The sequence below is a fragment of the Pleurodeles waltl genome, chromosome 4_1, assembly GCF_031143425.1.
Source record: "Pleurodeles waltl isolate 20211129_DDA chromosome 4_1, aPleWal1.hap1.20221129, whole genome shotgun sequence".
In the NCBI taxonomy this organism is placed as follows: Eukaryota; Metazoa; Chordata; class Amphibia; order Caudata; family Salamandridae; genus Pleurodeles; species Pleurodeles waltl.
Window position 1 is genome coordinate 150,489,500 of NC_090442.1, and position 24,375 is coordinate 150,513,874.

Genomic DNA, 24,375 nt, shown 5'->3' on the forward strand with positions numbered 1-24,375 from the left:
CCTAATGCTACAATGCTAACCTACTGGGAAGGAGAGGGCACAAAAGTGCTACGTGCACATATAGTATACACAGGTATAAATAGAGATGTTCCCCAAATGTCATACTAGTTTGTGAACGAAAACCAATCGGAAATACATTGATCAAATATGTGATTTATTTCAGAGAAAGACATGAAGATCCTTATGGATATTGAGGCCCTGTTCTACTGCCCTCAGTTTTATAATCCACCTACTCTCCAGGCGTCTGAGGGCTAAGATGCGGTTACCTCCTCGTGGAGTCCGGTTTACAGAGTCAATCCCATGTATGGAAATGTCCAGGAGTTCTTTTTGTCCATGTGCCTCATTGTAATGGGTGGCAAACGGATAGTTAATGTTGGAGGTTCGAATAGCTCTAAGGTGTTCCTGAATCCTTTCCTTTAGTGGTCGGATGGTACTCCCAACATAGATCAATCCACACGTACAAACAATACAGTATACCACAAAACTCGTATTGCAGTTAATGAAATGTTTGAGTTGATGTGTGACCGTGGTGTTGTATCTGAAATTGAATGTCTTATCTTTAATGTACCTACAGATGTTACAATGGCCACACCTGAAAGTGCCAAAAGGTGGTTTGGGTAACCAAGTATCCCTATTTTCAGATGGCATGAAGCTATGGCATAGGTGGTCCCGTATATTAGTACCCCTTTTGTATATGATACTAGGTTTGATGGTGATTCCCCTTTTTAGTATGTCGTCCATTAGGAGTAGGGACCAATGTTTGCGTATGATTTTTGATACTTGGGAGCTGAGTGCACTGTGTTTGATAACTAGAGAGATCCGTTTGTCTGAGATGTCCTTCCTAGAGTTAGTGAGTAGGGCAGGGCGGTTAGTTTTTAGAATCTTGTTACACGCTTTTTGGAGAACCTGCGGATGGTAGCCTCTGTGTCTGAAACGTAATTCCATGTTGTGCAACTCTTCCCGAAATACGTGTTCCTCACTGCAATTACGTCTTATCCTCGTACTTTCCCCATACGGAATGGCATTAATCTGGGGTCTGGGATGTGAACTGGTGGCATGCAAGACAGCATTGCATGCTGTTGGTTTTCTGAACAATTTAGTGCAGATTTTGTTGTGTTCTATATATATGGTCAGATCCAAAAAATTAATGGAAGATTGGCTGGCTTCATAGGTGAACTTGATGTTGGAGGCATTATTATTAAGATGTTCGGTGAACAGCAAAAGTGCAGTTTCGTCACCAGACCAAAACATTAGGACATCGTCGATATATCTGCCCCAATAAAGAATGTGCTGTGTCAGGGCGGGAGGGCATGAACGCCACAGATGTGTCTTCTCAAAATAGCCCATATATAGATTGGCATAAGACGGGGAGAATTTAGCCCCCATGGCGACACCCTGTATTTGGCGGTACCAGTATCCATTATGCATGAAGATGCTGTTATCTAGTACCAAATTAATGAGGTCCAAAAGCATATGGGTGTGATCTAGTAAAGCAGCATCTCGGGTATCCAAGTATTTTTGGATTGCAAGAAGACCCTCTACCGTTGGGATGCTAGTGTATAAAGAAGTCACATCCAACGTCACTAAGTAATGACCATTGGTCCATTCATAATCTACTAGTTTGCACAGTAAGTCCTTGGTGTCCTTAATGTATGACGGTAGGTTTTGGACAAATGGCTGTAGAAAAATGTCTATGTACTCTGACAGTTTCTCTGTCGGGGAACCTATGCCAGAGATGATGGGTCTGCCTGGGGGAAAAAAGCCCGTCTTATGTATCTTAGGTAAGATGTAAATGCATGGTGCGGTAGGTGTGTTATTGTATAGATATTTGAACTCCATATCTGAGATTAGGCCACACTCTAAAAAAAATTGTAGCTTAGAAAGAATGCATCTATTCACTCCTGTCATAGGGTTTGCATTAAGTTTGAGATATGCAGTACAATCTGATAATTGGCGATCTAGTTCTGATATGTAATCAATTTTGTCCATGATCACAATATTACCGCCCTTATCCGCTTCTTTGATGACTATGTCTTTGCATTTACCGAGGGTAAGTAAAGCTTTCCTCTCGGATGTACTAATGTTGTGTGTAGGAATGTATTTACGTCCTGACAGAAATTGTTCTTCCATGTGATACAGATCACTAGCGACCCTATTGCAGAAGGAATCGATTGCATAATCTCTAGGGATTACAGGTGTAAATCTGGAAGGTGTTCTTAGACCACTGAAAGTCCTAGTGTCAGAGTCTACATTCAGGTCAGTGAGGATTTCTGCTAATGATGGTACGTGTCCCTCTGTATGCTCAATAGATAACAAGGTTTGGATGTCTTTGATGTCCCTGATGGTCATAGTGTTGGGAGTAAGATGTAGAGCAGTAGCAGTGCGCACAGGGGTGTTGACATCGTAAAAGTATTTGTAGAGTTTACACTTGCGAATAAACTTAAAAAGGCTAATGTGTAGTTGTGTAAAGTCCGGAAGTGTGGTGGGAACAAAACCAAGGCCTTTTTTCAGAATGCTAGTCTGGTCCGGGCTCAATGTTTTGGAGGATAGGTTGACAATGGAGATTGTGTCAGGAATGTCCTCCCTGGGTCCACACTCATTCATTATGGTTGAGCATTGCGAGTGATTGAGCGTGTCGCCACCCCCTCTGGTCGTCTGTTTGTGCTTGTATTTCCGTTTGCCCCGTCTAGTTGCCTTGTGGTAGTTCCTTCCCTCCTCTGGGTTTGTTTTTGGCCTTTTCGAAACCTCTCCAACTCCAATAAAAAAGGTGACCTATGTGAGGATGATGGAGCTGGTGTTTGATCCCTTGTGTCCTCGCTGGTTCCACTGGATATACTAGAAATGTCAGTGTCGCTAGTCCTCAAGTTAGTGGGAGAAAGGTTACTTTTGGTCATAGGGGATGTCCTATTGGTTTCTGTTTTGGTGCTGTCATATTTGCGAGCAAAGGTGAAGACCCTGCCATTCTTATATTCATTGTCATCCCTTTTAAGTTTACGTAATTTCTTGTCCTTTATATAAAGCTGGTGTTTATGTAGGACTTCCTTCAGGATGTTAAAATTCTTATCTTTGGTGTCTGGTGAGTCTATATCATTAATTTCCTTTTCTAGTGCTGAGATTTCCTGCAATAATTTGTCCCTCTTGTTTTTGGCATCACGGATGAGTATGTCCATCATGCCATACGATGAAGTGATCAATAGTTGTTTCCACTCCTTTAGTAGATCAGGGCTTAGGTCATCAAAGGATGGAAATAAAATGACCCTAAGTCCTCTAGGAATTTGGTTGTTTTCCAAATATTTCTCTAAAATAGTGTAATCCCACCAGCGTGAGAGTTCCTGTTTTCTTAATCGTTCAAGTTTAATGAATTTGGTCCTGAGGCCCTCATGTATAGGGTTACCTGCATTGGGTGTTCTATTGGATGGATCGACTTGAAATAGTTCCTTAAACAAAATATCTCTGTTATCATCAAAATTAGCCATTATACTCTAGGGTGATTCTCAAAATGGATACAAAATGTGTACAAACATCAAAGAAGTTGAAAGTTAAACACAGAATTAAGGAGTGTCAGAGTGCAAACAGCATCAATTTGTGAAGGTCAACGTTACTTAAAGAAGATAAATGGTGGTTGATGCTTCCCGTTGCACATCCAAAAAACACTCTGAAAGTAGAAATCATTCTAATAAATCACTGCAAAGGGTGCCATCCCGGTCAGGAAAACCCAACCACCACGGGTTTAGAAGTACACCCAAACACAAATGGAACTCAAAACAAAAGAACCACCTATGTTGGGTGTTGTATATACAAAGTGCAAGAAAAAATGAACAGGATCAAGGCACTCCACAAACAATAATATGGCAGATGTAAAATGCAGTTGCTGGAAATGTTTTATTCCTTTAGAAGATGGAGACGAGAGTTGTTCAGTGAGCACAACTGTTCAAGAAAAATACAACAGAAATCAGCCAACACGTGTTTCGTCCTATCGGACTTTTTCAAGGCTGCAAATAAAACAAACAAAACAAAACACATATAAAGGAACTATTTACAATCATCACACTGTTAACAGATGGATGCGAGAGGTGGTACACGACCCCCAAGTGTCGCATAGAAAGAGGGAGACCATGTAATATACAAATTCCAATGTGTGTGCACACATGATTAAAAACAGAAATAAAAACAATGGTGGGTGTCTAGACTGCACGCTCCTGTCGCCAACCTCAAATGGTGAACTAGATGAGAAAGGTGAAAAAAATGAGAAGAAAGGTGAGAAACACCGAATGTTTGAGAGAAAACCCAGTGCGGAAAAAATGCTAGTGTAGAAAAAGACGAGCCAAAATAGTACTGTGCATATTGAAAGTATAAAATAAAGTTTAGGTGATGTTCAAAAAATCAAACCCTTTTTTACCTCGGAGACTATGATAGGGACCCAATTAAAGGTCCGGGAATGACTTCTGTCAAAGTTTCCAGCAAAGTCGTCACTAAAAATTGAAAATTGAGAGAAAGACCCCCCAGAGGATTTGCATTACACAAGGAAACAAAGAGCTGAAGTGGAAAACAAACAAAAGTAAGAAAACCCCAAGAAGATGTAGGCATCATCCCAGGTAATAGGACCTACCAAAGGAAGTAGGATGTTCCAATACGGGCAATAAATGATGTAGGGAAGATTATGTGTTTCTTCCAAGTTGTAGAAAGAAAAGTTCAGTTTAACCTTATGAGTAAAAAGGATAAACCACTATAAAGTTGTGACTGAACGCATATCTGTAGAGGAAATGAAACAAAAGAGAAGAGCAATCTGTAAAAATAAACTAACATGTAGTGAGAAAAAAGATTATATATACATGGGCAAAACGAGGCTACAGCGTAACAACCAATCTTTTGAAACCAATCTTTTGAAAAGGGATCCGGTTGCAATAATAATTGGGAGGAGAGAATAAAATAAATTCTCGTGAGCTAGAGAGGGGCCATAAACTATAGCGTAGTACCGGATAACATGACAAGAGCAGTTGTAAAAAGGTCCCGTTGCCGTACCGGTATTGCCACACCCCCTCCAGCAGAGGCTAGGCTTGGTGGGGTCCCATGAATGTATCCTAGCCGGAGTGTAGTACCAATAGGAAGCCACTTTATACGCCGTCTCCGTCCCCGCTGCATTGAAAGCTGTATGATGTGCTCTATAGTATATATTGTCCCATTCCTCATCAGAGAGCTCCCTCTCCAGCTCCCTCTCCCATCTAAGTTGCCCCTTAGACTTAGCCAGGCGCTCCCCTCCTTGTAAGAGTCTATAAAATTCTGAAAGGACTCGCCTGTCGTCCTTCTTTGTCAACAGCCATTTTTCGAACGGTGTGAGCAGCTTATCGATCAGTGCTCTGTTCGCCGGCTGAAGAGCCCAGTGCCTCACCTGGTAGTACATCAACCTATCTACCTCTGTCAGGCCATACAATTCCTTCATCTGATCGAAAGAAACTACTCCCTGTGCATCAAAGAGGTTCCCCACCCTTTTACAGCCCCGATCATACCATCGGCGCAAGCCCTCCAGGCCCAGCCCAGGCTCAAAATCGGGGTTCACCCCTATTGGGGTCAAAGGAGACGGGAACGACGTAAGCCCCACTCGACACGCCACTGCATCCCATACACGTAACGTTGCTCCCGTAATCGGGGAGGAGTATAGGCCCCTCGCCCTATGTCGGCGTCAAAGCCAAGGTTCCTTCCAAATGTGCGATCCCGCAACCGCCTGATCCATGAAACACCAATGCATCTCAGTAAGTGGACGGCTCCACTCCAGGAGAAAGCACAACTGTGCTGCCTGATAATATCGTAGAAGGCAGGGGACCGCCAAGCCCCCTTCCGGTCTAGAGCGGTATAAGAGTCTTCTAGGGAGAGGTGAAGGGCGTCCATCCCAGATGAACTTGAGGATTGCCGACTGGAGAGTTGCTATCGCACGAGGCGGAGGAGCCAGAGGGAGCGCCTGGAAGACGTACAATATGCACGGCAATGTGGTCATCTTCACCGCCGCTACCCTGCCCAGCCAGGAAAGTTTATGTTTCGCCCAGTTCTCAAAATCGCGCTGCACCTCCCAGACTAATGTCGTATAATTCAAGCTCACCGTCTTCGTAACCGAAGACGCCAAATCAATACCCAAGTGAGGGAGTCGTGATGAAGACCAAAGGAACGGATATTGAGTCTTCAGCTCTTGCTCACGTTCCGGGTTCATAGACAAACCGAGGACTTGAGTTTTCTGCATATTTACCCGGAACCCCGAGACCCGCCTAAACTCCTCCATTATCACCATTAGTTCAGGCAGTGAGGTCGTGGGTTCAGCAAGGCTAAGAATCACATCTTCTGCATACAGTGTGATAAGATGATGATCCCCTCCAAATTTAACCCCAGAGACCAAGGGGCTGTCGCGTAGACGCTGCGCAAAGGGCTCCATATAAAGCGCAAATAAAAGGAGGGAAAGAGAGCACCCCTGCTGAGTCCCCCGTCCAATCGGGAACGGCAAAGAGACTGTACCATTAACCCGGACCGTAGCCCTAGGTGAGCGATAAATGCACTGAACCCACCTCCTGAAGCCTGGGACCATTCCATAACACTCCAAGACTCAGAATAAGTAAGGCCAATGGACCCTGTCAAATGCCTTCTCAGCGTCAATTGAGAGAAGCAGCGTCTCCCTGCGAGATCTGTTAGTTTTATCTATCAGATGTAGCAGTCGCTTCGTATTATCACTACACTGACGATGGGGTATAAAGCCTGCCTGGTCTGGATCTATAAGGCCCGGCATATAGGGATTAAGGCAGTGGGCCAGTATTCCGGTAAGGAGCTTAGCATCTATGTTCAAAAGCGAGATTGGTCTATACGAAGCACACTCCTCAGGGTCCTTCCCCTGCTTGAGTATCACCGCAATAGTCGCTTCGGACATACTGGGCACAAGAACACCTGACTCCTGAAAGGAGTTAAAGAGACGCACCAAGAGCGGCGCAAGCACCGCGCAGAAAGTCTTATAAAAGAGTGCCGTAAAACCATCAGGGCCAGGAGACTTCCCCACCTTTAGCCTTGATATTGCCGAGATAACCTCTTCCACTCTGATAGGCTGATCCAAGGAAGACGCTTCCCTCTCACCAAGCGGAGTAATTGCTATCCCTGCAAGGAATGCGGCTGGATTCGCATCGCTCTGAGCATCAGCCGTATACAATATTCGATAATATTCGGCGAACGCTTCTGCAATATGATCATCTGTGTGGGCCTCCCTCCCAGGTGAGCGAACCATTTTTATCGCTGTTGCCGTGCGCTGAGCTCTCAACCGATGCGCCAAGAGCCTGCCACACTTATTACTCCCAATGTAGTATATATGCTTAAGCTGCGCAATCGCATACTCCGCCCTGTCCCAGTCCAACCGCCTTAACTGCTGCCTCATTTTCTCCAGTTCCCGCCAAATTCTCGGTGCCCACATGGACTTATGAGATCGCTCCAATGCTGCCACTTTTTGTTCTAGCGCCGCTCTCTGCTCCCTCCTCACTCTATTATCTCTTGCTGATAGCGACATTACCACCCCCGCACCACCGCCTTCAGAGCCTCCCACAAAGTCTCCAAACTGGTTGTGCCGTCATCATTGTGGCTAAGATAATCCAAAATCGCGCGCCGTAGCGACTCCTCCATTTCTCTATTCTGCAAGATCACGTCCCTAAAACGCCAGCTCGACTTGCCCACCCGACCCATATCCACCCCAACCTCCACCGTGATAGGCGCATGATCTGTAAGTGCCCTGGGTTCTATTGTGGTCTCTCGGACTCGAGAAGCGAGTTCTCATGAGGCCAGGAAGAAGTCAATCCGTGCGTATGTCTTGGTAGCCGCTGAGTAAAAGGAGTAGTCCCTAAGCGAGGGATGAGTACTCCTCCAAACATCCTCCAATCCACACTCGGTCAACCATTGTCACCCTGCCGTCGTCAACGCATCCGTCTGCCCATAGCGGTGTCCTGATCTGTCCATCTCATTGTCCATTACTAGATTAAAGTCACCCCCCACTAAAACAGCACTATCGTCTGTCGCAAGCGCTGGGGCAATCGCCTGTTTCAGGAAGGATTCTTGCTGTGCATTGGGGGCATTCAAGGAAGCAATGGGAAAGCAGAATGCCCCCACCCGTAGTCTAAGGGCCAGGAGTCTGCCCTGTACCTCATGTATCTTTGTTATCACTTTCCCAAAGAAAGTCTTCGAGAGCAATATTGCCACCCCAGCATGTTTCGTGGAGGACGAGGACCAGAACTGTCTAGGAAACCACTTTGAACGCATACGATATGTGTCCCTAGCCAATAGATGCGTTTCCTGTAAGAGGCAAATGTGACTACCAGAGCGCTCAAGCGTCGACAGGATCGCCAATCTCTTAGCTGTTAAGACCACAAACATTCAAGCTTAGACACTTAAGAGACATTTGACCCAGCATCATAATCATTCATGGGGAGGGCCCACCAGGGGAGCCCGCGCCAAGACCAGCCCCAGGGCCAGTCCAGACCAGGGGGGCCGGCAGCCAGGACAACCTGTATACACGTTCCAGGGGAAGCACATCAAGTTACAACCATAACGCACAACAGGTGCTCATAACCACAAAGTCCTCTATCGCTCATCTCCTAAGAGGCAAAGTCTAAACAGGGGTAGCACAATCACTCAAATTCGTCGTGTAGCGTCCAACGACTCCACCGCCCAGGTCCCGTCGCAACAGTTACATGACCTGAAATGTTGCGGCCCTCCTTCGGGCCATCAACCCAGCCCTCCAGCCATTAAGCATGTGTTCCAGCGGCCACGCTACTAAGTACAGATTGCCGCTCCTGAGCCTGCTCCGATGTTGTAGGTTGCTGCTGTTTCCTCTTTCTCTCCTTACGCCGCCATCATGGTTGATCCCCGTCAGCCATAGTCATAGATGTGCCCTCTCCCTGAGTGTCTCCCTCCAAACAAAGGATCTTTCTCGCTTCCGGCACTGACCTCACTTGGCGGAGCTGTTCTTCCCAACGAAAGATGAGGCGGAATGGGTGGCCCCAAGAATAAGACACGAGTGCGCCTGCAGGTGCTCCGTGATGGGCCTAAATTTGCATCGCCTCTGCAGGGTCCACAGCGAGAGATCTTGAAATATTTGGAGCATGTGCCCTCGAAACTGAATCTGTGGGAGATTATGGGCTCTCTGCAAGATGCTTTCTTTAAGCCCATAGTTATGAACACATGCCAGGATATCAGGTGGGCGCTCCCCAGGTCCGCCGCTGCGGCCCGCACGATGGACCCTATCTAGTGTAATCTCCCGGGCACCCTCCAGGCCAAGCACAGAGTCAAACAGCGCACCACAAATTCACTAATGTCCTCTTTCTCTGCTCCGAGTGGCGCACCCCTAATGCGAATGTTATGCCGTTGTGACCAATTTTCCAAGTCTTCAACCGCAGACTGGAGGAATTCCTGCTGGTCACGCAGGCGTATGACCTCTTGTTGCATGCTCATTAACTCCTCGCCGCAAGAGATCTCGCCTTCCTCGACTTGGGCCACCCGCTCGCCCAGAGACGTGACCTCCACTCGTAGCTCTTTCACCTCTTCGAAAATGTCTCTACGAAGTTCCTGCAAGTCACTCCGCAGCGAGTCATTGCGGTAAGGAAACCCTTTGTGACCGGGGCCTCCCTGTCTTCCTCCAGCCCCCCACGTGCCTCAGGGGACTGCCCCACCGCCGAGCCCTCAGCCGGTTTGCCTTGTACCGGGTGGCATCTGGTCAACATTTCTCTCACTAACTGATCTCGTTTGGGCTTGGAGGACGTCATAGCCCTAAGTGCCTCTCTGGGGCCTGTGTCCTTCACGTCCAGAACCTCTTTGTACTGCCCACCTCGGGTCGGGTTGCCAGTTCCTGCACTTTATGTCCTGCAGGTTCTGGCCATTAGTGCCTGCATCTACCGCAGCCCGAAGCTCCTAGGTCCATTACAGGCCCCAATCTCCCTCTGACCTCGGGCTGGGCCACCGCGGGCCGACCGCACCGCCGATGGGCGGCCCAACCCTCTAGTGCCTGCCCACACTCCACCAACCTGGAGCAGGGGTGCTAATATGCAGTGCTGTGCCAAATCGCGCCCGGGACCTCCAGCCCGCACCGGGCCCGCAAAGAAATGGGCACCGCGGGCCACGGAGACCTCTGCTGCGAGGTTCAGGGACCTCCGCCGCTCCGATGTGAGCCCAGGCAGCTTCTGCGTTGCTTGAGGGTGCCGGCCAGGCGCCGCGCACCCAGCCGCCCCACGCGGCTCAACCGCCACGCGCCGCGGCCGCCAATCACCAGCACGGCCCAGGCCGCAAGGCCCAACACCGCTGTAGCTCTCCTCGGTGGGCGACCCAGCTCTCCCCCGAGGAGTCCGCCGTCTCTCGATCCCCCTCAACTGGCCAGGAGGGCCTGGGGCTGCAGAAAACGGGGCCGCAAAGCCTTTACTGGGAGCCGGGCGGCGGAGCTCAGACGAACGCGTCTGCTCACGCCGCCATCTTGGCCACGCCCCCAATTCCGCTGTTTAAAAGCGAAGAATTCATATTGCAATTGCGGAGATTTACATTTTTGCGCAGGCTGAGGTTGAGAGCAGAAGGCTACAAGACTTGTTGCTTACATTATACATAGAATTGGCTTTGTGTCAGTCCTCTTCAACCATTGGCTTATTTGGAGTCAGCTCTATCCATCATTGGCTTGAGGCATTGTCAGCTGCATCTTATGCCACATCATCATGCTGCTAACAGTTTCGAGTATTATTCTGACTCTGATTAAGTGCTTGCATAGCAATGAATTAAGTACTATTTTACATTGAAAAAGTACATCCTCCACTGCAATTTCTTTCACCCTCAGGTCTTTACACAAGCACTCTTCATTCATTGGTCTCTTCAAATGTCATTCACATGTTCTTAACACCTACCACAGCATACAGTATTGGGTCAGACATTGGCTCTCTTCAGTGTGAATGAGTAATGTTACATGTACTTCTGTGCACATCCACTTAAGAAAAATAGTGCACTTTATTTCCAAAGCTGGTGGGCCAATTTATACTTTCATTTAATGTTTTCATTTATTTTTTCCAATGGTCATTTTAACATTTTGTTGTCACAAATATGTGCATGACAGGTTTACATAGAAGCATTTTTATTGTGCATGTGTTTGCATACAAACAAAACATTGCTCTCTTGCAAGGCCAGGCCTATTGGCTATGACAATGCTTGTGTTTTTACTTGTTTACTATTGTAGGCAGAAGGCTTTTGCTATGACCTAATTGTGAGCCTAATCCTACCATGGCCTTCTAATAGCTTTTTGTTTATCACACACATACCAACAATGATGTACCACTACCAACACCACTTCCACACCAACAATACAACTAATAAAACACCAGCACTATTACACACCATACCAATATAACTAGACTTATCTTTGTCAGGAAGACATCCACTAACAACACACCAAGGGGGTCATTTTGACCCTGGTGGTAAAAACTGCCAGGGCCAACGACCGCGGGAGCACCGCCAACAGGCTGGCGGTGCTCCCATGGGCATTCTGACCGCGGCGGTACAGCCGCAGTCAGAAACGGAAAACCGGCGGTGTACCGCCGGTTTCCCGCTGCCCTGGGGAATCCTCCATGGCGGCGCAGCTTGCTGCGCCGCCATGGGGATTCCGAGCCCCATGCCGCCATCCCCAGGAAAAGAATGGCGGTATGGGGTGTCGTGGGGCCCCTGGGGCCCCTGCAGTGCCCATGCCAATGGCATGGGCACTGCAGGGGCCCCCATAACAGGGCCCCACAAAGATTTTCAGTGTCTGCCATGCAGACACTGAAAATCGCGACGGGTGCAACTGCACCCGTCGCACCCCTTCCACTCCGCCGGCTCCATTCGGAGCCGGCATCCTCATGGAAGGGGGTTTCCCGCTGGGCTGGCGGGCGGCCTTCTGGCGGTCGCCCTCCAGCCCAGCGGGAAACTCAGAATAACCGCGGCGGTCTTGTGACCGCGCAGCGGTATTCTGCCGGCGGGACTTTGGCGGGCGGCCTCCGCCGCCCGCCAAAGTCAGAATGAGGGCCCAAGTGTACCACCACCAATAACCACAACACAACCACCACAAATACCAACAACACCAACAACATCAACACTTACAGCACCACCAATACCACCACCAACATTACACCACCACCACAATGAATACTAACACCCTAATATTAATACCTCCACAAGAATGAGCTGTCACATCAAATCCAAACCTCTCAGCATTGACAATGCTTGTAAATTTTATCTCTCACTAAAATAAGGAAAAATCTTGTTGACAAACATTCCTAAATAGGTGCGTTTTTCCTTCTTAGGATGAACAAAAACTGCACAATTTCTTGAAATATACAAAGTTTTCTGCATAATTTCTTGAAATTCATAGAAGTAATTTTGCACAACTCTGTTATTTTCTTCAGGGGCCTCTTTCATTAGGGCCCAGTCCTGTGCCTTAATGACTGTAGGTTGACTGCAAAAGCAACAGACGTTAATGGCCCAATGTGTTTTCCATTTTGAAGATTGTTGATAGAGGTGGATGGCTAAAAACGAGAAAGTCGTTTTGCGAAGCCTTTCTTTGGTCGAACGCGCTTTGACCTGTTGTAATCTATCTGTGGGCTTTTAACCACACCCACTGCACACCCATCACTGTCACTCATTTGTGAGCTTGCCTTTCAAAAATCCTTTATTACCATTGGTAAGCGCTTTACGTTTGTCCCTCCTTGGGGCGGTTTTGTTACCGCATTGGACGCCAACCTTGTTACATTTGATAAATACACTTTTGCCGATATGTTTGACTGCGAGCGAACTTCTTTTTCCTTTTGTGTCTGTCCTTCGCGCTCACCCTCATGGCAGCCATGGCGCTTTGATTCGGCTCGCTTATGGCAACTGTTTTACTTTTAATTTTAATTTTATGTGGCAGGAAAGTCCATTTAGGAGTGTACAACCCTAATAGCTCTAACTCAAGAAAACACGAGACCAATTGCACTGCAAATGCTTGTTATAAAATGGTAATGGTAGGGAAAAAATATTGTTGTCATTGGTTTTCACATTTTAGAAGTTAGACGAATATACTTTTAATGTCCGATATATTCCAGAGGTCAGCATTTCTAGGGCAATTGTGCTTGTCTCTGTTGCCACTCACCAATGAAGCTAAGTCAGTAGCAGTGAACAAGCATTGCATTGTGACCATTGTTTGTGAAGCTAGCAGTAAGGTTTGGCAAAAGATGAGGGAGGCAAACTCTTGAAGGGTCTCAACAAGGGTAAATGATTGATTGAGGTGCAATTGTCAGGGACTGTTGGCCCAACAAAATGGTTTAGCCCCTTAACCAGATATATTTGTGGAAGATTAAAGAGAAATTGCTATGAGATTAAACATTTTTCCTACGCCTGCTGCTGCTGCAAGATATACTGTTATCAAAGTGGCTGACATCTTATGGAACTTCGGCTAGGAAACTGGTTAGGGCAAACAGTTGGAAGCATATTTACAAGAATTGGCAAAGGGCAGCACCGCAAGCCTTTCTGTTGTGCTACACCAATTTGAAAGGGCAGAAATGCACCACATTTACAAGATATGATGCATTTCTGTCTTTTTCCCCTGCACTGTCGCTAAAAATTACTGCTTAGCACCAACACAGGCACCCGTGCACCAGAGAGGCATTTTCCTCTTTCTATATGTGCTGCAGGATTCAGAATGGATCGCATACGGTGTAGGAAAGCACCCTTGTTGGCATGGTTATCCCCACCACTCTTTGCCTGATATTGATGCCAACTTTGATTGGGAGTGTACTGGGATCCTGCTAACCAGGCCCCAGCACCAGTGTTCTTTCCCAAAATCTGTACCTTTGTTTACACAATTGGCACACCCCTGGCACCCAGATAAGTCCATTGTAAAAGGTACCTATGGTATCAAGGGCCCTGTGGCCAGGGAAAGGTTCCAAAGGGCTGCAGCATATATTATGCCACCCGGGGGGCCCTCACCAAGCACATATCCACCGCCTTTGCACCTTGTGTGTGCTGGTGGAGAAAAAAAGGCAAAGTCGACATGGTACCCCTCTCAGTGTGCCATGCCCACAGACCACTGTCTGTGGCATAGGTAAGTCACCCCTCTAGTAGGCCTTACAGCCCTAAGGAAGGGTGCACTATACCACAGGTGAGGGTATAGCTGCATTAGCAATATACCCCAATAGTGTCTAAGTCCATTCTTAGACATTATAAGTGCAGTGTGACCACATTAAGTACATGGGCTGAGAGTTTGTCATTACGAACGCCACAGCACCATGATGGCTTCACTGAAGGCTCGGATGTTTGGTATCAAACTTCTCAGCGCAATAAACCCACACAGCAGGTTTTATTGAACAATACACCCAGAGGGCATCTTAGAGATGCCCCCTGTATTTTAACCAATCCTTTAGTGCTGTACTGACTCGCCTGTGCCAGCCTACCATTAAGAGACGAGTTTCTGGCCACATGGGGTGAGAGTCTTCGTGCTCTTGGTTGCCAGAAACAAAGTCTGCACTGGGTAGAGGTGCAGGAACTGTAACACCTGGCCTCAAAGGCTCAGGCCTCTTGGGCCCCAGGGCACACTAGCTAATGGAGTTGCCCACCCCCTGGACAAAGCCCGACTTTTGGCAGCAATCCGGCGGGAAAATTAGGGAAAGCAGGAAGGAGTGACCACCCCAGCTAGGGCCACCCCTAAGGTGTCCCGAGTTGAGATGACCCCTTCCCTGCAGAATCCTCCATCTTAGTTTGGAGGACAGGGACAACCAATAGGGTTAGGTTTGTGTCCCCCTACCCAAATGGAGTGCACACAAGAAGGGTGTAGCCACACACAGGGTCAGTAGCCATTAGCTACTGCCCCCTGTAACACCCCTAAATCCAGAACTTAAGGGCTCCCCTTATCCCAAGTTGTCAGATTCCTGGCGACCTAACAAAAAGAAAGCAGAAAGAAGAAGGACTGCTAAGCTGAAGGCCCAGCAGAAAAGAGGGAAGAGGACAACTGACTTGGCCCCAGCCCTACCGGCCTGTCTCCTGCTTCAAAGAACCTGCAAAAGCAAGCAACACATCCTGCGTGTCCAGCAGCCTCTGCCAAGCCTCCAGAGGACTGCCTGCAACACAGAGGACCAAGAACTCCTGTGGACAGCGGCCCTGTTCAGAAAGAAACTACATCTAAGGACTCCAGAGCCTCCCGAACACCCACGGCCTGTGTCCAGGTGGCCAAACCAGATAGAAAGTATCCCAAGGTAATTCTGAGCAAGTGTCCACCTTGGGTTGATCTCTCCTTCCCCTCCATGATGACGCCTGCAGTGTGAATCCAGAGGTCCCCCGCTCCAGGCGAAGCCGACGCCTAAAGGTACACTGCACCTGCAGCCCCCAGGCCTTGGAGGACCTGTCATCCAGTGCAGCAACATTCAGCAGGCGGCCCTCTTACTTGCCCAGCCTGTGATTTTTCTGAACTGACCCCCTGGACCCAGCCTGCAGCATCTAACTGACCCCCGGGGTCCCCTCATAGGAAAGCATTGGGAGCCCAACGCTTCGAATGCACCCTGCACTGGGCCGCCCCTGCGCTACTGTGAGTGTGACTTAGGTGCCTACTTGTGGCCCCCCAAGTGCTCCTCTAAACTCCCCAGGTCTGCCCTCCAAAGACGCCGGGGCTTACCTACCAGCAGATCTGAATCCGAGTGCCCCCAGTCTCCATAGGAGCCCATGTTAAACTTGCCTCAACTATGACCTCTGCACCCGGCCGGCCCTGTATTGTTGCTGGTTGTGTTTGGGGTTAACTTGAACTCCAACCAATGGAACTATAAGTGCTATACTTACCTGCAAAAACTACTAACCTTTCTACCCTCCAGGAACTGTTCTGAAAATTAGTGTCAACTTTTAAAACATACTATTGCCATTTATTGAAAAACTGTACAATTTACTAATTCCAATTAAAGAGGCATTGATACATATGTGAAATACTTATTAATTCATGTACTTACCTGCAACTTGAATCTTGTGGTTCTAGAAATAAATTAACAAGTGATATTTTTACTGTATAAAAACAATTGGTCTGTAGTTAAGTCATTGAGTGTGTACTTCTTCTATTTTCTGTGTGTAACCAACACATGCTTTGCACTACCTTCTGATAAGACCACAATACCACAAAAGAGAGCAGTAGTATTATCTACTTAAGCCTCTGTTTTGCCTCTGGGGAACCCCTGGACTCTGTGCGCACTACGGGGGTCATTCTGACCCTGACGGGCGGCGGAGGCTGCCCGCCAGAGTTCCCCCCTCCGAAATACCGCTCCGCGGTCGAAAGACCGTGGAGGGTATTCTAAGTTTTTCCCTGGGCTGGCGGGCGGTCGCCAAAAGACCGCCCGCCAGCCCAGGGAAAAACTCCCTTCCCACGAGGATGCCGGCTCGTAATCGAGCCGGCGGAGTGGGAAGGTGCGACGGGTGCTGTTGCACCCGTCGCGTATTTCACTGTCTGCCAAGCAGACAGTGAAATACTCGTAGGGGCCCTCTTACGGGGGCCCCTGCAGTGTCCATGCCAGTGGCATGGGCACTGCAGGGGCCCCCAGGGGCCCCGCGACCCCCCCTACCGCCATCCGGTTCCCGGCGGGCGGACTGCCGGGAACTGGATGGCGGTAGGGGGGGTCGGAATCCCCTCGGCGGCGCAGCTAGCTGCGCCGCCTTGGAGGATTCAAAAGGGCGGCGGTACACTGGCGGGAGACCGCCAGTGTTGCCGGTCTGACCGCGGCTTCACCGCCGCGGTCAGAATGCCCTGCGGGGCACCGCCGGCCTGTCGGCGGTGCTCCCGCCGACCCTGGCCCCGGCGGTCTAAGACCGCCGGGGTCAGAATGACCCCCTATATGTCATTTTGATATAGTATATACAGAGCCAGATTCCTACATACGGAAAGAGGAAACAACAAGGAGAAGTAAAGATGTTTTTAAAGATATTTTCCTCATTGCGCCTGTCCTGGGGAGGCATAGACCCAGGACAGGTGGTAAAAATTTATATGTTTACCACCTGCTCAGGGCAGGTGGTAAACATGTACATTAAAACCCATGGGAAAGAGAATACTGTACGGAATCCCATCTGTTAAATCAAAGTCCCCAGAGTAATTCCTATATTCTGTGGGATTTAATTCGTAATTGCACAGTAGTGGTAGGGTGTTATCGTAGAGAACCAGCAATTGTCTCAGGTAACCACTCTGCAAACATCTTTTCTCAGGCTCTCCATATGGCAGCTCTTCCTTCAAGGACCATAACTGTGCGTCATGAAGCCCACACTATGAAATTGGAGCCCACGCCTGGGTTGGTTTGAGATCATTAAACCCTGCTATGACAATCTATATTGTTATTTCCTGTTTGCTTGCACTGACCAAGGCTTCCTCTCAAGGGTATGTGTAATGTGTGTGGTGCTTATGCAAGGATTATACCATCTGTCTCACTGTATCACAGGGGTTAGGATCCCTTTTTCCAATTTATCTGGTATTACTCATTTTCACTTCCATTCTTTTCTAACCATAACTCAGGTTGCCCTTGGGCCAGTCAGCTCTCATCCGTCGCACAGTGAACATAAAGTATAGAGAGATCAGCTTTAACGATACTTAAAAGATGTGTTAGCTAGCAAATGTCTTTCCCCCTGATTTTACCCAATTACAAGTCTAATTTGAGTCTTACGATTTCAGAGGACCATCACTTTTTCTATGACGTACTCAAAGAAGACATGACATGAATGTACACTAGACCAGTGGTGGCTCCTCCGCTATGACGAAGTAGTCTCCCACCCCTCCCCCGCCAGCAGCAGAAGCTGCAAAGCTTTCACAATGATAAACTATGTTTATTATCCCTTCGTTGTGAAAGGGGCGGGGCCATTGGGCGAAGAGCACCGAGGGGAGTGCACTGTGCATTTCCCTCAGAGCACATGTGTGTTTGGCCGGCCGTCTCAGGCCGGCCCAACGCACATGTGCAATGTGCTCTCTCCAGCCCGGCACTCTGTTGCCAGGCTGGAGAGAGCCTGCACAGGCTCACAGTCTGCCTGGGAGCTGCTCTGAGCAGCATCAGGATTGGCTACACGGCAGGCTGGGAGCCTGTGCCTGCACTGCAAGACTGAGGAGCGGCGGCGCGGGAGAATCGGAGGTAAGTTTATTTTATTTTTTTTACGTTTATTAAATTTCCCCCTCACACGCTCCACCCCGCCCCCTGTAATCCCAGACAGCCCCGACTGCACTAGACTGGAGAAATAGTTTGGCATGGATGATGGCGATGGATAAGAGCAGTGGACAGACCAGCCAGCATTGCTAGGCCTTGCTCAAATGTTCACTGAGAATCAAGGACCTAAGCATTTGAAATGGTTTTTGCTGCATGCACACTTGGGATTTTCAGCATTAAACATCTGATTGATGAATCAAGGCAGGGCTATGTGTGAGTCTCTCAAGAGGAGAACTCTAAGTACAAATGAGAATTTGTAGGAGGCGGGCCTGGTTTGTAGTGAGTACCAAGGGGTACTTACACTCTGCACCAGGTCCAGGTATCCCTTATTAGTGTAGAAGAGGTGTCTGGCAGCTTAGGCTGATAGAAAAGGGTAGCTTAGCAGAGCAGCTTAGGCTGAACTAGGAGACATGCAAAAGCTTCTACTATACCACTGGTGTCATATGCACAATATCATAAGAAAACACAATACACAGATATACTAAAAATAAAGGTACTTTATTTTTATGACAATATGCCAAAAGTATCTCAGTGAGTACCCTCAGTATGAGGATAGCAAATATACACAAGATATATGTACACAATACCAAAATTATGCAGTAATAGCAATAGAAAGCAATACAAGCAATGTACAGTCACAATAGATTGCAATGAGAGCACATAGGTATAGGGGCAACACAAACCATATACTCCAAAAGTGGAATGCGAACCACGAATGGACCCCAAACCTATGTGAGCTTGAAGAGGGTCGCTGGGACTGTAAGAAAACAGTGAGGGTTAGAAAAATAGCCCACCCCAAGACCCTGAAAAGTAGGTGTAAAGTGCACCTAAGTTCCCCAGAGAGCACAGAAGTCGTGATAGGGGAATTCTGCAAAAAAAAACAACACCAGAAATGCAACCAAGGTGGATTTCCGGACGAGAGTACCTGTGGAACAAGAGGACCAAGTCCAAGAGTCGCGACAAAGTCGAGATTGGGCAGATGCCCAGGAATTGCCAGCTGAGGGTGCAAAGAAGATGCCACTGGATGGTAGAAGCCGTAGATTCTGCAAGAACGAAGAGGACTAGGAACTTCCCCTTTGCAGGATGGATGTCCTACATCGTGAAGAAGCTTGCAGAGGTGTTCCCACGCAGAAAGACTGCAAACAAGCCTTGCTAGCTGCAAGGGTTGCAGTTAGGGTTTTTGGATGCTGTTGTGGCCCAGGAAGGACCAGGATGTCGCCAATTGCGTGAGGAGACAGAGGGGGCGCCCAGCAAGACAAGGAGCCCTCTCAGAAGCAGGAAGCACCCGCAGAAGTGCCGGAACAGGCACTACAAAGAGGAGTGAACTGGTGCTCACCCGAAGTCACAAAAGAAGATCCCACGATGCCAGAGGACAACTCAGGAGGTTGTGCACTGCAGGTTAGAGTGTCGGGGACCCAGGCTTGGCTGTGCACAAAGGAAATCCTGGAAGAGTGCACAGGAGCCGGAGCAGCTGCAAATCATGCGGTACCCAGCAATGCAGTCTAGCGTGGGGAGGCAAGGACTTACCTCCACCAAACTTGGACTGAAGAGTCACTGGACTGTGGGAGACACTTGGACAGAGTTGCTGAGTTCCAGGGACCACGTTCATTGTGCTGCGAGGGGACCCAGAGGACCGGTGATGCAGTCTTTTGTTGCCTGCGGTTGCAGGGGGAAGATTCCGTCGACCCACGGGAGATTTCTTCGGAGCTTCTAGTGCAGAGAGGAGGCAGACTACCCCCACAGCATGCACCACCAGGAAAACAGTCGAGAAGGCGGCAAGATCAGCGATACAAGGTTGCAGTAGTCATCTTTGCTACTTTGTTGCGGTTTTGCAGGAGTCCTGAGCAGTCAGCGGTCGATTCCGTGGCAGAAGGTGAAAAGAGAGATGCAGAGGAACTCTGATGAGCTCTTGCATTCGTTATCTTAAGAATTCCCCAAAGCAGAGACCCAAAATAGCCAGAAAAGGAGGTTTGGCTACCTAGGAAGGAGGATAGGCTAGCAACACAGGTAAGAGCCTATCAGAAGGAGTCTCTGACGTCACGTGCTGGCCCTGGCCACTCAGAGCAGTCCAGTGTGCCAGCAGCACCTCTGTTTCCAAGATGGCAGAGGTCTGGAGCACATTGAAGGAGCTCTGGGCACCTCCCTGGGGAGGTGCAGGTCAGGGGAGTGGTCACTCCCCTTTCCTTTGTCCAGTTTTGCGCCAGAGAAGGGCTGGGGGATCCCTGAACCGGTGTAGACTGGCTTATGCAGAGATGGGCACCATCTGTGCCCATCAAAGCATTTCCAGAGGCTGGGGGAGGCTACTCCTCCCCAGCCCTGACACCTTTTTCCAAAGGGAGAGGGTATAACACCCTCTCTCTGAGGAAGTCCTTTGTTCTGCCTTCCTGGGCCAAGCCTGGCTGGACCCCAGGAGGGCAGAAACCTGTCTGAGGGGTTGGCAGCAGCAGCAGCTGCAGTGAAAGCCCAGGAAAGGCAGTTTGGCAGTACCCGGGTTCTGTGCTAGAGACCCGGGGGATCTGCATTGGGGTGACAATTCCATGATCTTAGACATGTTACATGGCCATGTTCGGAGTTACCATTGTGACGCTATACATAGGTAGTGACCTATGGAAAGTGCACGCGTGTAATGGTGTCCCCGCACTCACAAAGTCCGGGGAATGTGCCATGAACAATGTGGGGGCACCTTGGCTAGTGCCAGGGTGCCCACACACTAAGTAACTTAGCACCCAACCTTTACCAGGTAAAGGTTAGACATATAGGTGACTTATAAGTTACTTAAGTGCAGTGGTAAATGGCTGTGAAATAACGTGGACGTTATTTCACTCAGGCTGCAGTGGCAGGCCTGTGTAAGAATTGTCAGAGCTCCCTATGGGTGGCAAAACAAATGCTGCAGCCCATAGGGATCTCCTGGAACCCCAATACCCTGGGTACCTCAGTACCATATACTAGGGAATTATAAGGGTGTTCCAGTATGCCAATGTGAATTGGTGAAATTGGTGACTAGCCTGTTAGTGACAATTTGTAAAGAGAGAGCATAACCACTGAGGTTCTGGTTAGCAGAGCCTCAGTGAGACAGTTAGGCATCACACAGGGAACACATACATATAGGCCACAAACTTATGAGCAATGGGGTCCTGGCTAGCAGGGTCCCAGTGACACATAACAAACATACTGAAAAAATAGGGTTTTCACTATGAGCACTGGGCCCTGGCTAGCAGGATCCCAGTGAGACAGTGAAAACACCCTGACATACACTCACAAACAGGCCAAAAGTGGGGGTAACAAGGCTAGAAAGAGGCTACTTTCTCACAGAATTGACCCAAAGAAACCCACATAGTAAAATCCGCACAATAATCCATACAAGACAAGATGCATAATGCACACCATGAAGTTTTTATTTAAGAATCATTACAGAAGGCAAAAAAATAATATCCACTTATTGAAAATACTCATAATGCAACTAAATGCAAATAACATTGGCAGCAGAAATGTATTCTTAATCTATTCAATTACCAGTTACATTCTACCACACAGTACAATGTGAGTAAAGAAGCATTTGTCATAAGAACTGCTTAGTAATGGACAAGTTAATGGGAGGCTCTGAAAACCACTCACTTTAAAAAATGTGCAAATTCAAAAACAGGACTAGACCAGCTCTTGACCACACAACCAATTCTCCCACTAAATACAGTAAGAACATTCCGTTTGCATAAAAGTATTAGTAATTAAAAGCAGAATTGTTATTTCTAGAATCCACTTCCAAATTCAGTAGCCAATTTCCACATGTGTAATTTTTTGGAAATATACTAGATTGTCCTTGTGCTGGGAGTCTCATCCATTCCATAAATGGGATCACAACTACGTAAATTACTCTTACTTAGTTCCATAGCCAGGAGTTCTGTCTCATGGTGATAGTCTAGATATCTGGCATGGGTAATCCCATCTTGTCCCTCTGGCCTTGGAGAACAGCAAATAAATTACATTTAAATGTGAATGTGTATTCAGAGACGAATGAACAAAGTAACAGTTTTACTCAAAACTGAACAAAAATTCAGATACCTGTTAGATGAATATTTCTCTTACTGTGGCTCATGTCTTCCCTATTTGAGTTTCGTCCTCGGGAAGACATTTAAGTTTCTCGGCACCTGGAGTTTTTAACAATAATCCTTCTCCCTGCATCTCTGACCTGCAGATGTCATGCTTGGCGCTGAAGAAGTCAAAGCCTTTCTGCTTTTTTTTCAGCATTTAATAAAGAAAGACGGGGGAGATGCCGTGGCCCAGATAGGTTTGTTCTGCTGCTTGTTGGCTTATAGCGTTTATTACATTTGATATCAAAGGAGGGTTTTTCCACCCTTTCTTGTTTGTTTTGCTTTGATGGATTTCGACCTGCTTATAAAATGCGTCAGATGCAATCCGGTGTCAGCCTAATAAAATTTGTTTATCAGAACAGGCAGAGTGCGCCTGCATCACGGCAAAGAAGCGGATGGAGAGATAGCGCGCGCGGGATCTGGAGGCAGCGGCGGGAATGGAGGCGAAGCCGTCGCTCGAATGTTGAGCATGTTCTCCTGACAGATTAGGTGTTTCCCGCCTCTGGACTAAGGACCACAGAGCGATGTTATCAGGCTTTTGACTGCCTTCTTCTCTTGCCCCAATTCAGACTGACATTTAACGACTGTCATGTCTTGGGACATAGGCCCCGATTTACCAAGAAGTCACGCAGTGCAGCAGTGAAAAATACTGCGTTGCACGACGGGGGGGGGGAGCAGGAGAGCGCCATAGCTACAGAGATATGGCTCTCTCAGTGCTTAATTTGTGCCTGTTTCCGGTGCGGAGCACCGGCACTTATCTTTGAGCGCCGGCACTTATTTTTCTGCCTCAAGCATTTATTGCAAGCAAAGACACCTATGGGAAGAACGAAGGAAGGGAAAAACGAAAAAGGGTCACAAAGGGAGAACGCAGAAAGCTGCAATAGTTAGTTGAAGGGGCAGGGAGTGGCTGTAATGGACTGAAGAGGCCCGAGATCGCTTCAGGGTTACGCTGCCTCAGTATTCCATGTTTACACGTTTAATTGTAGCAGCTGCATGTTTAAGAGGAGGGCTTTGGCCACTGGCACATTTTTCTTTACAAATTAAGCTCTGGGCTCTCTCCTCCCTGCTTCCTAGCACCAGTGCTGATTTTAGCTGCAATGTGCCACACACACCTTTGCGCCATTGTGCAAGGGTGTGTGTGGTTGAGTCTACCATAGGTTTTGGACTGGAAGGGTACGTTCCAGTACAACATACTATGCTTAGACACACTTTAAAACTGTTCCCAAGCTGTATGTGTGCTGCACGGTGCAGCACAAATACAAAGGCCCTCATTACAACCTTGGGGGGCGGCAGAGGCCGCCCGCCAAGATTGAACCGCCGGGCGGCCACCAATGCGGCTGCACTCCCGCAGGGTCTATTATGAGAACCCCGCTGGCCCGGCGGGTTGAAACCTGGTTTCCGCCCGCCGGACCAGCGGGGATCTCGGCCGCAACACTGGAGCCGGCTCCAAATGGAGCCAGCGGTGTTGCGGCTGTGCGACGGGTTCAGTTGCACCCGTCGCACTTTTCACTGTCTGCATAGCAGACAGTGAAAAGCTCCATGGGGCCGTGGCAGAGGGCCCTGCACTGCCTATGCCAGTCACATGGGCGTTGCAGGGGCCCCCAGGGGCCCCACGACTCCCCTATCCACCAGGAGGGAGACTCGTAATCCCCGGGGCAGCGCTGCAAGCAGTGCTGCCCTGGGGGATTTAAACCGCCGGGACCAATGTGGCGGGAAACCGCCGATCCCGGCGGTGCGACGCAGCGGAATTCCCCTGGAAGCGCCGCCAGCCTGGTGGCGGTGCTTCCTCCAAAACAGCCCTGGCGGTCAAAGACCGCCAGGGTTGTAATGACCCCCAAAGTCGGAAAAGGAAGGTGAAATGAAACATTTCTAATTTTAACCCCTGCTTTCAAAATGTGTTAACTTTTGGAGCAAAATTGTGTCTACTATTGTTTGTAGATAGGGTTTTGCATCAAAAGGCATGGGTGGTTGCATGGAAATGCCCATGTACAACCCATATAACTCCCCCTTGGCGTCAAGTAACACAAAGTTGTGTTTCCCGCGGCTTTGCGTTATTGTAGGGTACTTTCTAGCACAAGACAAGT